At 36.1% G+C, this 19,032-nt stretch overlaps 1 long non-coding RNA gene across 1 annotated transcript in view; it reads left to right on the top strand.

The window, feature by feature from the left end:
- LOC115286488 overlaps nucleotides 1–19,032 on the top strand; it is an 85,965-nt gene that overhangs the window by 1,101 nt on the left and 65,832 nt on the right. The gene's annotated exons all lie outside the window — the stretch shown is intronic.

Below are 19,032 nucleotides of genomic sequence, written 5' to 3'. Positions count from 1 at the left end.
ATTATTTAAACATATTTTGAAAGTTCATGGTAGGTAAGGTATCTTCCCCAAATTTCCTGCCTCTTTATGTTAATTCTGTGAATAGTGGGCCAATGTGTTCTACTCTCTCAGCTCCATGAATATTCTATCATTCAGCAACTAGCCAGGAAAACAGAAGCCACATTCAATCTTTCAACTACGGGGAATTGATCACCCAGGTGATGAAAAACAAAGGCCAAACAAGGGTTTGTTAAGGCAGCCCAGAGAAGTTCTAATCGCTCTCAGTTGGAAAGGATGACAAAGGGATATGTGGTTGCCCCAAACCAGAAGCTGACTCAGGATGGAGCTAGTACCATGATGAGGGGCAGTGATTTCTGGGGGCAAGGCCTGCGGCGTGCTACCAAGAACTGGAGCCGTGGAGGAGGCAGGGGCACTGTCAGAGTTTCCTTAAGACACAAGAAAAGGAAAGATACCCTTTCTTCCTGTAGGAAAATTGTTAGGATAACGAAATATTGCTTGTGTCTTTCAAAGACTTCTGTGTTTTGAATCTGAGGACAAGAATCAGTCTCGAACTAAACCGAATTTTGTTCAATATTAACAATGTGCAAAGTCAGAGTCAATACATAGACTGGTTGATAATATTTATTGATGGGGTAAACAAGGTTGTCTTTTTATCCTTTTTTCTTACATTATAATATAAAATGTGATGATTTTATGCACATTCTGAAAAACTTTTATTTACGTCCTCCCTTTTGTCACTCTGTAATATAGAGACAGAGTTAATAATAGATGCATTTATTTATACTTTCTATGTGCAAAACTCTGTTCTAAGAGAATTACATGTACTAATGTTTTAATTCTCAAAACAACCTCATGAGGTAAGTATTATGATTAACCCATTTTATGGAAGAGGAAATTGAAGGACAGAGGTTAGCTAATCGGCACATTATTATATATAGATGACACCGCTGTATGTTAGGGTATTAGAAGTGTCCTTTGTAATCACATATGTTATGTGATTATTGCCACAGAAAAGGTCCTCAGATAAACTCTTCTAAAGTGGGACACTTTCCTTGTAGACATTGCACACATGCCAGCACCTTAAAGCAAGCCACCGTCTGCTCTTACTTCTACTGGACTCGTCTCATCCCTGCCGTTCTTACCCTCTTCAGCCGACATTCGGCAGGGCAGCCAGAATTACCTTTAGAAAACACAGCTCTTCTTCTCAAAGCCTTCCAGTGGTTGTCCATTGTTAGTTAAGTCCAACATTACTTAAAAATACTGTACCAGGAGTTTTATATATAACCCAGTATGTTTGAGGTACTGTTGGTTTCCCAGGTGAATGGGCAGTCATTTACTTGCCCATCTGCACTTGAAAGGACATTGTCTTTACCTTTCTTATAATCAGAAAAATTACCCTGAAATTATCCTTACCTTCTACCTATGAGAAGAGCATTGATCCTTGGGCAGCAGAGTTCCAGAAAGTCTGGAGAAAGTATTAGACTCAGCTCATCCCTGCTCATCCCTGGAGACCCCCTGATGGCTCGTGAGTCAGCTGGAGCTTCTGGCAAAGTGACAACCATTTTGTACTGTCTCTCAATGGTGCTGTTTGTTTTGGCCTTTCCTGGGTAAATTTGGTGAGCAGCCAGGCAACAAAGGGCACTCCTCAGACTAGAGTTGGAAGAGGCAGCTCTGGTGAATCTCTAAGCAGCAGAGAGGGATGTAGGACAAAGGAAACTAAGGGATAGGTGAGCTAAAATTTGCAACATACTTGCTTATGTTTGAACAAACAGCAAATGCTGAAAGATTACTACAACAGGTCTTCACATGCTGGGAGAAATGCTTAGTCTCTGTGGCTCTACCTTCCATCCCTTGCGGCAAAGAGCCATGCCAGGATTTCAGCCTCAGTGCTGCTCTTGACTAACAAAGTATCTTAAGTGTTTCATATTGTGTGATTAGTAAATAGGAGACAGTATGAAAAGCTTGACACCATCTTTAGCCTGTCTAGTTGCATTCATATTTCTGAGAAATAAGAAAGAAAATGACATAGTATTTAAATTAAAAAAATTAACATTTTTCACTTTTGAGAGATAGAGAGAGACAGAGCATGAGTGGGAGAGGGGCAGAGAGAGAGAGGGAGACACAGAATCTGAAGCAGGCTCCAGACTCTGAGCTGTCAGCACAGAGCTCAACACAGGGCTCGAACCCAAGAACTGCAACATCATGACCTGAGCCACCCAGTCGCCCCTACTTAGTGTTTAAATATAAAGAATATCATCGAACTGGATGATAAATAAAGGACTGACAAAATATCTTTGGCAAAAATTTTGCTCTTGTAGACTAGTTGCAGCTGTTCAGAATTACTAGAAAAACTCAGTTAAAAGTTTTTGTTTTTGATTTTCATTGCTTCATGAGGTTGGCAAAGATGGGTTGTGCATGATGACTACAACCAGAATAATGTTATTACCAGTTGTCATATTTTAATCTATATAAGTGGCCACAATTCTTTCCAAGACCTTACTATTTATGATATATTAGGTGCCATGGGTTCTATAAAATAACTTTGAAACCTCTTTTGTTGCTTCATACTTTATGCAGCCAAAATAATTACTGAAGACATTTCAGCCTCCAGTTTTTTCAATTCAGAGGTCATTCACACTGACTTTTCTTGCTTTGACTTCATGCAAGACATCATTAATCAAATGTGCTATTAAAATGTTAACTCTTCCTTTAAATACCTCATTAATGTTCATGTGTATTTAACTACATATTTTTAAATCTGAATCAATGAAAACCACCTCTTGAGTGAAGAGAAACTCATTTGTTTTATTGTACCTTGCATTGCAAAAAATCACAATCTAGTACCTTGTAAATAGTTTTCCCTCTTAAATCGTTGCCTGGAAAATAAGATTGTCTCACTCTTTCCATAAAGCTGAAGTTGTAGAGGTCAAATTTTGTAAATGATACAGAAGAGTTTCCTCCATGAATAATCACAAGCTCATGTTATTGGAAGGGTCTTCAAGAAATGACACAGTTCAGCCTGAAACCAGATGTGCCCACTACATACTGAGTTATCCTATTATTCAGATGCCCTGAGACACACTATCCCGACCTTCTTGCTCGGGTAGCCTGTCTCATATTAAGTCATTCTTTTTTTTACTGTTGTTTGTTCTGTGAATCTTTATCTGATGCCTATTTTGTGAAGTTGTTTTTTAAATATTCCAGTTAACATACAGTGTTACATTAGTTTCAGGTATACAATATAGTAATTCAACACTTCCACATATCACCTTGTACTTCTCATGACAAGTGCACCCCTTACTTCCCATCACGTGTTTAACCCACCCCACCATGCACCTCCCCTCTGGTAGCCATCAGCTTGTTCTCTATAATTAGAAGTCTGTTTCTTGTTTTTTTCTCTCTCTCTCACTCTTCTTCTTCTTTGCCTTGTTTGTTTGTTTTCTTTCTTAAATTTCACATATGAGTGAAATCATGGTATTTGTCTTACTTTGACTGACTTATTTTGCTTAGTATTATACCCTCTAGCTGTATCTATGTCATCACAAATGACAAGATTTCATTCTTTGGCATGGATACATAGTATTTCATTGTGTGTGTGTGTGTGTGTGTGTGTATACTGTATATATACTGTGTGTGTGTGTGTATATATATATATATATGTATCTTCTGTACTTCTTGAGTCAATGGACATTTGGGTTGCTTCTACATCTTAGTTATTGTAAATAATTCTATAAACATCAGAGTGCATGTATCCTTTGAATTGGTGTTCTTGTATTCTTTGGGTGAGTACCCAGTAAGTCCAATTGTTGGATCATAAGGTAATTCTATTTTTGACTTATTTAGGAAACTCCATAGTGTTGTCCGCAGTGGCTACATCAGTTTAAACGCCCACTAATAGTGCAGGAGAGTTCCCCTTTCACCACATTCTCACTAACACTTGTTGTTTCTTGTGTTGTTGTTTTAGCCATTTTGACAGGTGTGAGGTAATATCACATTGTAGTTTTGATTTGCATCTCCCTAATGATTGGTGATGATGAGCATCTCTTCATGTGTTTGTTGGCCATCTGGATGTCTTCTTTGGAGAAATGTCTATTCATGTCTTCTGTCCATTTTTAATTGGATTATTTATTTTTTGGATGTTGAGTTTTATAAGTTTTTTATATATTTTGGATACTAACTCTTTATCAGATACATTATTTGCAAATATCTTCTTCCATTTCATATGTTGCCTTTTAGTTTTGTTGATGGTTTCCTTCACACGTAGAAGCTTTTTATTTTAATGTAGTCTCAATAGTTTATTTTTGCTCTTTTTTTCCTTTCCTCAAGAAGTGTATATATAAAGAAGTTGGTTTGGAGGAGTGTCAGAGTAGCTCAGTTGGTTAAGTGTCTGACTTTTGATCTTGATCTTGGCTCAGTGAGTTTGAGCCACATGTTGGGCTCTGCACTGACAGTGTGGAGCCTGCTTGGGATTCTCTCTTTCTCCCTCTCTCTTTGCCCCTTCCCCACTCTTGCAGGTGATCTCTCTGTCAAAATAAACTATTAAGAAAAAAAAAAAGAGGTCCCTGTGGCCAATGTCAAAGAAGTTTTCCTCTAGGATTTTGATTGTTTCAAGTCTCACATTAGGTCTTTAATCCATTTTGAATTTATTTTTTGCATGTGGTATAAGAAAGTGGTCCATTTTCATCTGAATGTTGCTGTCCAGTTTTCCCAACATGTTATGCTTAACAGAACAGACTGTCTTTTTCCCCTTGGATATTCTTTCCTGCTTTGTTGAAGATTAACTGACCGTATGTATAATTGTGGGTTTATTTCTGGACTTTCTATTCTGTTCCATTGATCTATGTGTCTATTTTTGTGCCAGAACCATATTGTTTTGATTACTACAGTTTTGTAATATAGCCTGAAGTCCAGAATTGTGATACACCCAGTTTTGCTTTTCTTTTTTAAAATTGCTTTGGCTATTCAGAGTCTTTGTTGTTTCATATTTATTTTAGGATTGTTTGTCTTAAGTTTTGTGAAAAATTCTGTTGGTATTTTGATAGAGATAGCATTAAATGTGTAAATTGCTTCAGGTAGCATAGATACTATAACAATATTTGTTCTTCCAATCCATGAGCATGGAATGTCTCTCCATTTTTTTTTTTGGTGTCATCTTGAATTTCTTTCATTTGTGTGTTATAGTTTTCAGAGTACAGGTCTTTTAGTTCTTTCATTAGGTTTATTCTTAGGTACCTTTTTATTTTGGGTGCAATTGTAAATGGGATTGTTTTCTTAATTTCTCTTTCTATTGCTTCATTATTGGTGTATAAAAGTACAGCAGGTTACTGTATAGTAATTTTGTATCTTGTGACTTTACTGAATTCATTCACTCTTTAGGATTTTCTATATATAGTATCATGTCATCTGCAAATAGTGACAAATTTGCTTCTTCCTTGCCATTTTGGATTCCTTTTATTTATTTTTGTTTTCTGACTACTATGGCTCAGACTTCCAGTACTACATTGAATAAAAGTGGTGGGAGTGAACATCCTTGTCTTGTTCCTGACCTTAGGGGAAAACGCTCCATTTTCCCTGTTAAAGATGATGTTAGCTGCAGTTTTCATAGATGGCTTTTATTCCCTTTAAAGGAAAGGCCTTTATAGCCTGTTCCCTGTAAACCTATTTTGCTGAGGGATTTTATCATGAATGGATGTTGCACTGTGTCAAATGCTTTTTTTCTTCATCTACTGAAAGGGTCACATGGTTCTTATCCTTATTAATGTGATGTATCGCAATGATTGATTTGCAAACATTGAGCCACATTTGCAATCCAGGAATAAATCCCACTTGGTTATGGTGAATGATTTTTTAAATGTATTATTGAATTTGATTTGCTAGCATTTTGTTGAGATTTTTTTGCATCTATGTTCATCAGGAGTTTTGGCCTGTAATTCTCTTTCTTAGTGGTATCTTTATCTGGTTTTGGTATCAGGGTAATGTCGCCTCATAGAATTAATTTGGAAGCTTTCCCTTTCCCCCCTATAATCTGGAATAGTTTAAGATGAATAGGTACTAACTCTTCTTGAAATGTTTGATAGAATTTGCCTATGAAGCTATGTGTCCCTGGACTTTGTTTGTTGGGAGTTTTTATTTTTGTTTTTGTTTTTGTTACTTCATTTTTTTCCCTAGTTATTGATCTTTTCAAAAATTTTTTTTTTCTTCCTGTTACAGTTTTGGTAGGTTATGTTTCTAGGAATTTATCCATTTTTTTCTAGGTTGTCCAATTTGTTAGCATATAGTTTTTCATAATATTCTCTTATGAATGTTTGTATTTCTGTGGTGTTCATTGTTATTTCTCCTTTCTTATTTGTGATTTTATTTATTTGAGTCTTTTCTCCCCTTTTTTTTCTTGATAAGTCTGGCTAGAAGTTTATCAATTTTATTGAGTTTTTTTCAGCAAACCAGCTCTTAGTTTCATTGATTTTTTTCTATTGGCTTTTTAAGTTTCTATATTATATTATTTATTTCTGTTTTAATCTTTATTGTTTCCTTCCTTCTGTTCGTTTCAGTTTTTGTTTATTCTTCTTTTTCCAGCTTTATTAGGTGCAATGTTAGGTTATTTGAGATTTTCTTGCTTCTTGAAATAGGACTGTATTGCTATAAACATCTTTCTTAGAACCGCTTTTGCTGTGATGCTTGATTTTTTGTTGCTAAGAATTAAACCTATTCTTGCTTTGGTTTTACTCTTGGAAGACAGAACGGCTAGACAAAAACAAAAACAGAAAACAAAAAACAAAGCCCAACTATGGTAGTGATTACTGAGTGAAAATTGAACGGGAGCTGTACTTTGGTGATATAATGCTATTACAGATGTTTTAGTGCTTTTTGAATATTGATATAAAGATATCATATATTTAATCTATTTGAAAAACTTTAAAGGAAGAGTAATTGTGGAACCTCTCCTCCAAATGACTGCAATTCTTACATCAACACAGTCATCTTTTATTTGGTGTTGATATGAGAACACAACTTTTTTCCAGTAAAAGTACTTAGTTTCTTAAATTAGCTCCAAAAGTGTCTACATTCTTTCCAGTGGATTAAGGCAAGTTCACATTTGAAGTATGTGGATCCTGGAATTGAAGTCAAATGTGCTCAACAGTCAATGAAGCACTTTCTAAACTATAGACTTTCCTTAGGACTATGACATTAAAAGCAGCGATGAAACATTTGAAATGATAGTGAGATTATAACAATAAATGTAAATCTCAAACACAAATTATTACCATGTTAATGTTTGCATTTATGGGAGACAAATATGAAATTCTTGTATTGTGTTTTTGTTTAATGTTCAGTATGTTCATGTGAGTAGATGTTCCTTTTTTAATTAGAGATTTTTGCATGTGAATATGAATTTTGATTTTCTATATGGAATCACATAAGCACCAAAATGCCTGCGTCAGCTGGTATTACTCATTGTGAAATATCTTGCCTCATCAGTTAATGAACGCAAAGTGAAACAAAACTATTTTCAGCCATAAAACGTCATTAATTTAGCAAATATGAGTTGTGTTCCTGTATCAGAGCATCTACCAGGTGGAGGAAGCATGGCTTGTGATTTTTAATATAAACAACCAAACTGTGAAATTTTCCTTATGGGCTAGAGGGGATGTACTGGAAAATCAATAAAAATTATGTGAGCTCACATATTTTAAGAAAACTTTCCATTTTCTCTGATTATATTGGTTACATTGTATTTAAAATGTATCATTGTTAAAATAGAATATTCTTTTGACAATAACCTCAAAAATATAGACAAGAAGAAAAAAGGATACTTCTATATAAATATAATTTTGGTTTATTTCCTTACAAAGTTTTTATATAGTTTAAAAGATGTTTATGATGTATTATATTCATAATTGGCAAAAATTGGAAAAATAAAATTAAGGTGAATTTATTCACCATAAAAAGTGTCATTAATATGATTTTGATGTATTTAAAAATATGTTTGTAACATGAAAAATCTTTAAGGATATAATATTAAGTGAAAAACTCAAAATATAAAATTTTATATACATTTATATTTACATGTTTCATCATAAAGTTGGAAAACCTAAAGCCAATTGTTTGCAATGGCTTTTGGAATTGATCATACTTCTGAAACGTGGTATAAGGGAAAATAATTCATAGTATTTGGGAGCAAAGATACGGGTGAAAAGATTGTATTCAGGTTACTTTTTATACAAATTAAATCCTTCCTTTGTCCTTGCATTTTATACTAAACATATACACACTTATAATTTTTTATTCTTTTTTTTTTTCTAAATTTTTTTAAATGTTTTTATTTATTTTTGATACAAAGAGAGACAGAGCATGAGAGGGGGAGGGGCAGAGAGAGAATGAGACACAGAACCAGAAGCAGGCTCCAGGCTCTGAGCTAGCTGTCAGCACAGAGCCTGACGCGGGGCTCAAACCCACGAATGTGAGATCTGACCTCAGCCGAAGTCGGAGGCTTAGCCGACGAGCCACCCAGGCGCTCCTAATTTTTTATTCTTAATGCTACGAAAATTAGACACAAGTCAAAAGAATCTATCACCTAAGAAAATATAGACTGTAAAAATTTAGTGGGGAATAATTTTATTTCTAAAGTTTTTTCGCCACTACTGAGGTACAAATTTTGGTAAATCTGGAATGTTCAGTTTTGCCTAATTCAGGGGATTGACTGTAATTAAATGCTTTTATGGCATGGGTTCTTGGGTTGAATTTTCCGAAGCTGAACCTGACATAAAGATTCCTATATAAACATATTCAGGATTTATTAAGGAAGTGCTTTCAGGAGAAGCAGGTAAAGGAGTGGAGGAAGCAGAGTTGAAAAGGTGAAAGAAATGAGCAAGAGAGAAATTTCAAATGATTTCTCAGCCTCAGACTGATTCCACTGCAGACTCAGGAACATGAATTACATCTCAGACATGTCCCACCTTGAGGCAGTCTGTGCTGTCAAACTCCCACACAAGTCAGTACTTGGCTATGGGTTTTTCCCAGGAATAGAGTGCCTCTCAAGCATTTATGGTTGACAGTTAAAAGTCAGTCCTCTTAAGGGAGGCTCCAAGGGTAGTCCCCAGGCACGTTAGCTACCCATGACCAACACAAATCTTCATTTAAGTTGGGAAATATGATTCTTCATGTTTTGCTGGGCCAAAGTGTCTGGATAAGGGTTCAACTGTGAGGCAGAATTTACAAGCCCAAGGATGCACTTAGAGCTCGGGCATTTTCATGGAAACTGTGATTGGAAGTTAGAGTGGAGAGTGGTGGTAGGAAGCCCTTAGGGGTATGTGATAAGGAGTAGAAAAAAAGAGAATGATAGGTCTTTGAAAATCTGAAGCATAGGAAGGAGAGGAAAGACATAAAATAATTATAAGGTATGTGGGCATATTCATTAAGGGAGGATGTTTAGATCAGGTAAACTGCCACTGCCCAGACTCCAGAGGAATGTTGGTCAGAAAATTCTCAGCTCATATCTGGAGCTGCCAGAACATTTTCCATGTGAGTGCAGAGAACTTGACTTGGGCTCCAGGCTGGAAAGGAGCCTGGCTTTCTGGAGGCTTAGGAAATCTGTAGAAATAAAACCCATGGGAGGCCTGAGGTGATGCTTTGCCTCAGAAAAAAAAAAAAAGAGAATGACCCTGAGTCAAGGCCAAAGGCGGGGCCAGCTGCCTTAGAGGGGAATACAAGTGAAGCCATCCAAGAACAGACTGTTCAAGACTTTAAACCTGGGCCAAGTTAACAGAGGAATGTGTGATTGTGTACTTGCAAATTATCTCAGAACTATATAATTTGTATTCTGAAATTTTCTCACACTATAACAGAGATTCAGATCCTTTTAAAATGTTTCAGTCTATGGTTCTGTGTATGTTAATGCACCCTGAAGATGTTGTGTTTCTGGGGACAGCATAAGGCTGGGTATAGCTGGGAAGAAAAGTGGGAAAAGAAAAAGACCATGATCTTCCCTGTGGGATCTTGAGGCCAGCTGTCCAGTTTTGTGAATACCCAAAAACGTATGCAAAGCAAGTGTTGGAGGGAACCCATTGAGGAGAGACTTCTATTCATGCCTTATTTTGAGCACCCTATTTGGAAGCACCATGTCTTTTAGTGGATTTGAATATTGGCAGACTTTTTACTAAAAAAAATTCACAACAGATAATAATTGCAAGTCTTCAACATAGAGGATAAGCTTATTTAGTCTGTATTGTAGAGAACTGTTTTTTAACATTAAAAAAGAAATAGTAGAGAGCTAAGAAAGGAGAATATTTGATCATGGTATTTTCACTTCTACTTCATTTCTGCACCCAAGAAAATAAGTATCGTTAATAAGTACCATTTGAATTCCTAAGAGCTATCTCCATTGTCTTATACTATCCTTAAGTTGGATACACATGTTGTCTCAAGGATAACATTTCTCCCACAAGGACCAGAAGATTACAAGCTTACACATTCTTTTTAATGCTCAAAAAAATAGTTCAAAAATGTTCAAGCTATACAATTTCTTCTCTGTGGGCCTGGGAGGGTATTTGTGATTAGATTTATTCCCTTTTCTCCCCTCATGGGGAATACGCTGAGTGTTTTTTTTCTTTTTAAGATTAAAAAAATATTTTTTAACATTTCATATTTTGAGAGACAGAGAGAGACAGCATGTGAGCCAGGGAGAGGCAGAGAGAGGGAGACGGAATCCAAAGCAGGCTCTAGGCTCTGAGCTGTCAGCACAGAGCCTGATGTGGGGCTTGAACTCACAAACTCGAGATCATGACTTGAGTCAAAGTCAGTTGTTGAACTGATTGAGCCATGCAGGTGTCCCATTGTGGGCATATTGTGGAAAATGTCAAACACATACAAAAGGAGAGATTAGGATAATAAATGCCCATGTCACTGTCACCCATTTATACAAAAGTTATCACATTTGGACAATCTTGTTTCATTTATACCTTCATCTACTTCCATTTTTACCTGACAGATTATTTTGAAAACAAATCTCAGATATTATTTCAACCATAAATAGTTCAGTGTGTATATATAAAAAAAGAAGTACATTACAAACGAAAGTATTTTCAGTTCCTGTTAGTCAATTTTCTTCTCTCTCTTCCCTCCTCCTCCCTTTCGTTCCCTCCTTCTCTCCCTGTGGTTTTTACTTCTACAGGTAGTTGAAGAAACTGGGTCCTTTGCTCTGTAGAATTTTCCATAGTCTGAATCTTGCCAATTGCATTCCAATGATATCATTTAATAGTTTTCTCTTTTTCTTTTCTAAAAATTAGAAGGAGGCTTGATAATTTATGTTCACTTAAATTTTTTTTTTGACTGCTAGGTAGGTGAGATTGTGGTTTTCCATTGATGATCAACAATATCAGGATTATCTCTTTTTGTAATGTAAAACTATTGATGATCACTGCTTACATTTATTCATTCATTAGAAGTCATAAAATGGTGATATTTTAATTCCTCTTTAATTCCTCTTTCATTTATTATTTGGAATAATATTTATCAAAATAAAGAGAAACTTTCTCCCACCAATTCTTTGGTTACCCAGTAATATAGGTTGTAAAGGAAAGGCACAGAAATGCTTGATTTCCTCCTGCTTATTAGTTTTCAAATAATACATTCATTCTTTCCTGTTTTCCAAAAATGATAAATGAGCTTTTGTTTGTTTTTTCTGTATTATTTATTTACTTATTTATTTTTTAATATTTTTGTTTGTTTCAAGTTTTTATTTAAATTCTAGTTATTTAACATATAGTGTAATATTGGTTTTGGGAGTAGAGTTTAGTGATTCATCACTTACATATAACACCTAGTCCTCATCAAAAGTGCCCTTCTTAATCCCCATGACCCATTTAAACCATTGCCCTGCCTAGCCCCCTCCAGTAGCCCTTAGTTTGTTCTCTGTAGTTAAGAGACTGTTATGGTTTGCCTTCCCTCTTTTTCTTTCTTTCCCTTCCCCTATCATCTGTTTTGTTTTTTAGATTTCACATGAGTGAAATCATGTGGTATTTGTCTTTGACTGACTGACTTTGCTTAGTGTAATACACTCTAGCTCCATCCATGTCATTGCAAATAGCGGGATTTCATTCTTTTTTATGGCTAAGTAATATTCCATTATATATATATATGTATACATGCATATATATATATATATATATATCATATACACTCACATATACATACCACATCCTCTTTATCTATTCATCAGTTAGTGGATGCTTGGGCTCTTTCCTTAATTCAGTTATTGTCAATAATGCTGCTATAAACATTAGGATGTGTGTGTCCCTTCAAATCAGTATTTTTGTATCTTTTGGGTAAATACTTAGTGATACAATTGCTGAATCTTGGGTAGTTCTATTTTTAACTTTTTGAGGAACCTCCATACTGTTTTTCCATAGTGGCCGCATGAGCTTCCATCAACAGTGCAAGAGAGTTCTCCTTTTTCTGCATCCTTGCCAATATTTATTGTTTTCTGTGTTGCTAATTTTAGCCATTCAGACAGGTGTAAGGTGATATCACATTGTATTTTTGATTTGTATTTCCCTGATGATGACTGATGTTGAGCATCTTTTCATGTGTCTGTTAGCCATCTGGATGTCTTCTTTGGAAAAAAAATGCCTATTCATGTCTTCTGCCCATTTTTTAACTGTATTATTTGGGGGGGGTTGGGGTGTTGTATTTGATAAGTTCTGTATAGATTTTGGATGCTAACCATTTATCAGATATGTCATTTACAAATATCTTCTCCCATTCTGTAGTTTGCCTTTTAGTTTTGTTGATTGTTTCCTTTGCTGTGAAAAAGATTTTTATTGTTATGTAGTCCCAATAGTTTATTTTTGCTTTTGTTTCCCCTGCCTAAGGCAGTGTGTCTCCTATGAACTTGCTACAGCCCATGTCAAAGAGAATGCTGACTGTTTTCTCCTCCAGGATTTTGATGGTTTTCTGTCTCCATATAGGTCTTTTATCCATTTTGAATTTGTTTTTGTGTATGGTATAAGAAAGTGGTCCAGTTTCATTCTTCTGCATGTTACTGTCCAGTTTTCCCAATACCATTTGATGAAGAAACTTTTTTCCTTTGGGTATTTTTTCCTGCTTCATCAAAGATTAGTTATTGACGTAGTTGTTTCATTTCTGGGTTTTCAGTTCTGTTTCATTAATCTATATTTCTGATTTTCTGCAAGGACCAAACTGTCTTGATGACTACAGCTTTGTAAGATAGCTTAAAATCTGGAATTGTCATGACCCCAGTTTTGCTTTTCTTTTTCAATACTGCTTTGGCTATTTGAGATATTTTGTGATTCCATACAAATTTTATAATTGTTTGTTCTAGCTGTGTGAAAAATGCTATTGTTGTTTTGATAGAGACTGCATTTAAATGTGTAGATTGCTTTGGGTAGAATAGACATTTTAGCCATATTTGTCCTTTCAGACTATGAGCATGGAATGTTTTTCCATTTCTTGTGTCCTCTTCAATTTTTTTATGTGTTCTAGTTTTTAGAATATAGTTTTCTCACATCTTTAGTTAGATTTATTCCTAGGAATCTTGTGGTTTTTGTTGCAATTGTGAAAGTGATTAATTCATTGATTTCTCTTTCTGAGGCTTAATTATTGCTGCATAGAAATGCAACAGAATTCTGTACATTGATTTTGTATCCTATGTATAACTTTGTTGAATTTGTGTATCAGTTTTAGTGCTATTTTGGTGGAATCTTTCAGGTTTTCTACATAAGAGTATAAAGTCATCTGAGAATAGTGAAAGTTTGATTTCTTCCTTACTGTTGGATGCCCTTCCTTCCTCCCTTCATTTCTACTTCCATCCTTTCCTTGTTTCCTTCCTTCCTTCCTCCCTCCCTCCCTCCCTTCCTTCCTTCCTTCCTTCCTTCCTTCCTTCCTTCCTTCCTTCCTTCCTTCCTTCAGTGGACTTTTAGTACTATGTTAAATAACAATGGTGAGAATGAACATCCCTGTCTTACTCCTGACTGTAGAGAAAAAACTCTCAGTTTTTCCCCACTGAGGATATTAGCTGTGTGTCTTTCATATGCGGCTTTTATGATGTTGAGGTATATTCTCTTTATCCCTACTTTGTTGAGAGTTTTGGTCAAATTTTGTCAAATGTTTTTTATGTATCTATTGAGAGGATCATATGGTTCTTTTCTTTCTTTTATTTTATTATTTTTTAATTTAATTTTTTCTTTTATAGTTTATTATAAAGTTGGTTTCCATATAACACCCAGTGCTCATCCCAGTAAGTGCCCTCCTCCATGCCTCAGCCCCCTTCCCCTAACCCCCTCCCCCATCAGTCCTCAGTTTGTTCTCAGTATTCAAAAGACTTGGTTTGCCTCCCTTCCTCTCTCCAACTATTTTCTCCCTTCCTCTCCTGCATGGTCCTCTGTTGTTTCTCCTGTTACATTTATGAGTGAAAACATATGGTATCTGTCCTTCTCTGCCTGACTTACTTCACTTAGCATGACACCTTCAGGTTCCATTTACGTTGCTACGAATGACCAGATTTCATCCTTTCTCATTGCCATGTAGTACTCCATTGTGTATATATACCACATCTTGATCCATTCGTCAGTTGATGGACGTTTAGGCTTTTTCCATGATATGGCTAGTGTTGAAAGTGCTGCTATGAACATTGGAGTACCTGTGCTCCTATGCATCAGCACTTCTGTATCCCATGGGTAAATCCCCAGCAGTGGTCATAGGGGAGTTCTATTGTTAATTTTTTGAGGAACTTCCACACCATTTTCCAGAATGGCTGCAACAGTTTACATTCCCATCAACAGTGTAGGAGGGTGCCATTTCTCCACATCCTCGCCAGCATTTATAATCTCCTAATTTGTTCATTTTAGCCACTTTGACTGGCATGAGGTGGTATCTCAGTGTGGTTTTGACTTGTATTTCCCTGATGATGAGTGACTCTGAGCATCATTTCATATGTCTGTTGGCCATCTGGTTGTCCTCTTTGGAGAAGTGTCTAATCATGTCTTTTGCCCATTTCTTCACTGGGTTATTTGTTTTTTGGGTGTGGAGTTTGTTGAGTTCCCTATAAATTTTAGATACTAACCCTTTATCCAACATGTCATTTGCAACTATCTTTTCCCATTCCGTCAGTTGCCTCTTAGTTTTGTTGATTGTTTCCTTTGTAGTGCAGAGCATTTTATCTTGATGAGGTCCCAATAGTTCATTTTTGCTCTTTATTTTCTTGCCTTTGGGGATGTGTTGAGGAGGAAATTGCTGCGGTTGAGGTCAAGGAGGTTGTTTCCTGCTTTCTCCTATAAGATTTTGATGGTTTCCTGTCTCACATTCAGGTCCTCCTTCTTCCATTTTGAGTTTATTTTTGTGAATGATGTAAGTGGTCTAGTTTCATTCTTTTGCATGTTGCTGTCCAGTTCTCCAGCACCACCTGTTAAAGAGGCTGTCTTTTTTCCAGTGGATATTCTTTCCTGCTTTGTCAAAGATTCATTGGCCATACATTTGTGAGTCCAATTCTGGATTCTCTATTCTATTGCCTTGGTCTATGTGTCTGTTTTTGTGTCAGTACCATACTGTCTTGATGATGACAGCTTTGTAGTAGAGGCTAAAGTCTGGGATTGTGATGCCTCCCATTTTGGTTTTCTTCTTCAATATTGCATTGGCTATTCGGGGTGTTTTGTGGTTCCATACGAATTTTAGGATAGTTTGTTCTAGTTTTGAGAAGAATGCTAGTGCAATTTTGATTGGGATTGCATTGAATGTGTAGATTGCTTTGGTTAATAAGGACATTTTAATAATGTTTATTCTTCCGATCCATGAGCATGGAATGTTTTTCCATTTCTTTGTGTCCTCTTCAGTTTCCTTCATAAGTTTTCTATTGTTTTCATTGTACAGATATTTTACATCTTTGGTTAGGCTTATTTCTAGGTATTTTGTGGTTTTTGTGCAACCGTGAATGGGATCTGTTTCTTCTTTTCTCTTTCTGTGCTTCATTATTGGTGTATGAAAATGCAACCAATTTCTCTATGTTGATTTTGTATCCTGTGACCTTGCTGAATTCATGGATAAGTTTTAGTAGGCTTCTGGTGGAGTCTGTTGGGTTTTCCATGTAGAGTATCATATCATCTGTGAAAAGTGAAAGTTTGACTTCATCTTTGTTAATTCTGGTGCCCTTTTCCTTTCTTTTATTTTAAACCACTCCTATAATTATCCTGATTGATGCTCATCTTGTCCCATCTTTGACCAAAGGGGAAAAAACATCTTCAAGTTGACTTCTAAGTTCTTTTGATGGTTCTGCTTCTTTGTTTTCTGTTATCAAATGGTGCTCCATTTTTACCTTGCACATTTCTGTTCCACTTCTACATTGAGATATTTTTCCAAGGAGCCCTTATTTCTTTTAGTGGGAATGGTATATGGAGACCATGGTTTCACATTTCACAATATGTTATGTATTGGTCATTACTTCTAGGCCTTTGCAGTGGACAAAGCCAGGAAATAAGTTTTAAATTTATTAAGATAAAATAGTTTCAAATTAAAACATATATTTTTAATTCAATTTTAGGACTATAGGAATTTTACAAAAATTTATTGATGTTATGTCCAAAATCCTTATTTTTATGAATATCATTCATTGCTCATTTGCCTTGAGTCACAACAGCCACATAATAACCTTGGAATAACATAACCCCCAAAGGTATTATCAATAGGATTATATAAAAGTGAAGGGCTAAAAATATTTTTGGTCTGTAAAGTACATCTTTGTAAACTACATCTTTCTAAGGATATACAGTCAAAATACTATGTTTTAAAGTCCTAGAAGAAATACTCTTTGTGGCGCCTGGGTGGCTCAGTCAACTAAGTGTCCAACTTTGGCTCAGGTCATGGTCTCATGGTTTGTGAGTTGGAATTTGTACTGTCAGCATAGAGCCTGCTTAAGATCCTCTGTCTCCCTATTTCTCTCTCCTCCTCTCCTGCTCTCTCTCCCTCTCTCTGTCTCTCAAAAATAAATAAACATTTAAGAATAAAAGAGCTACTCTCTGATAGCTAGTTTGTTTAAATAGTAATATACAGAGTTAATGTGTAGCAAATAGACCTTTAAAAAACATGAAATTTTGAATTAGTATAGCTCACGTAGGTGTTAGGTTTGGGGCAATAAGCAGGTGCCTTCAATATGTTTATGCTCTTTCATTTTTTTTATTCTATTCCTAAGAATTTATCATGAGAATATGATAAAATATGGCATAAATATTCACATTAAGAATGTTCATTGATGTTATTATGATAAAAATGAGAAATATCCTAAAAACAGAACAACAGGACAATTAAGGAATATATAAAAAGTCGAATATTATACAGCAGTTAATATCAACCATGAAAACTTTTAATCTCAAGTGAAAGTGCTCATAATATTACATATAAAAAGTTGGATACCAAGCTTTATAACAGAAGGCCTATGTCTCTGACATCAAAACTTCCTTATCACTAAATGGATGAAGTTCCCCGCCCCCGCCACTGACCAATTCTCTGATGCCTGCTGGATATGCTACAATTCAATTCAATCCTGACACTGGAGATAGCATCAGAAACCACAAATTAAGGGCTCAGTCCCCACAAGACTGCCCCTACTTCAGATGCCAATCATACGTCCAGACTTCTCGTATTGCTAACTGACAGCTATATATCAGGGATTCCCATAATTCCCTCCTCAGATTAGAACTTTCTAGAATAGCTTACAGATGTCAGGAAAGGCTTACTCACTAATAATGGTTTATTCTGAAAGATCAAACTCAAGAATAGCCAAATGGAAGGGATGCACAGGGCAAGGTATTGAGGATGGTGGGTAGCACAGAGCTTCCACACCCTCTCCAGGCATATGTTAATCAACAAGGAAGCACTTTGTTTAGAGTTTTTATGGATGTTTCATTACTTAAGAATAATTGATTAAATCATTGGCTGTTGGTGATTAAGTCCAGCCTATCTCCCCATCCCCAGAGATTGGACGTGGGGATGGAAGTTCAACCTTCTACTCATGTCTTGGTTTTCAGGTGAAACTCCTCCCTCTACAACAGTAGTTGTAGGTGAATGAACAACTATTTGGGGGAATAGTCCCCCAAAGCTATATAGGAACCACTAGCCACCAGTCATTTCACTAGTGTATGAAAAGAGAGAGAGAAGGAAATCCCAAGCAGGCTCCGCACTGTCAGCACAGAGTCTGACATGACCTCACACACTGTGAGATCATGACCTGAGCTGAAATCAAGAGTCAGCCACTTAACCAACTGAGCCACCCAGGTGCCCTTCATTAAGCTTTAAATGTTAACAAAGTAAATACATGTTTATCTTTATTACAGAAAAACATCGTTTAAACTGTTCTTTTTGAGAACATGTCTTATGATAGTGCATATTTTGTTTAATCAGTGATTTAATCTAGAAGTGACTTAAGGAGTATTTTTGGTGACTTTTCTACATTTATCTATTAAGTTATCCTCCCCATGTTTTTAATTTTATTTAATAGTTTATTGTCAAATTGGTTTCCATATAACACCCAGTGCTTCTCCCAACAAGTGCCCCCACCATGACCATCACCCCTTCCCCTCCCTCCCCCTCCCCCTTTCAGTCCATGGTTCGTTTTCAGTATTCAGTAGTCTCTCATGATTTGTGTCCTTCACTCTCCCCAGCTCTCTTTCCCCCTTCCTCTCCCTATGGTCCTCAGTTAGGTTTCTCCTGTTAGACCTATGAGTGCAAACATATGGTATCTGTCCTTCTCTGCCTGACTTATTTCGCTTAGCATGACACCCTCGAGGTCCATCCACTTTCCTACAAATGGCCATATTTCATTCTTCCTCATTGCCATATAGTACTCCATTGTATATATAAACCACATCTTCTTGATCCATTCGTCAGTTGATGGACATTTAGGCTCTTTCCATGATTTTGCTATTGTAGAAAGTGCCGCTATGAACATTGGGGTACATGTGCCCCTATGCATCAGCACTTATGTATCCTTTGGGTAAACCCCTAGCAGTGCTATTGCTGGGTCATAGGGGA

Source organism: Suricata suricatta, chromosome 3, assembly GCF_006229205.1.
Source record: "Suricata suricatta isolate VVHF042 chromosome 3, meerkat_22Aug2017_6uvM2_HiC, whole genome shotgun sequence".
Taxonomy (NCBI): domain Eukaryota; kingdom Metazoa; phylum Chordata; class Mammalia; order Carnivora; family Herpestidae; genus Suricata; species Suricata suricatta.
The sequence above is the reverse complement of the archived record's forward strand: the minus strand, read 5'-3'. Positions and strand labels throughout refer to the sequence as shown.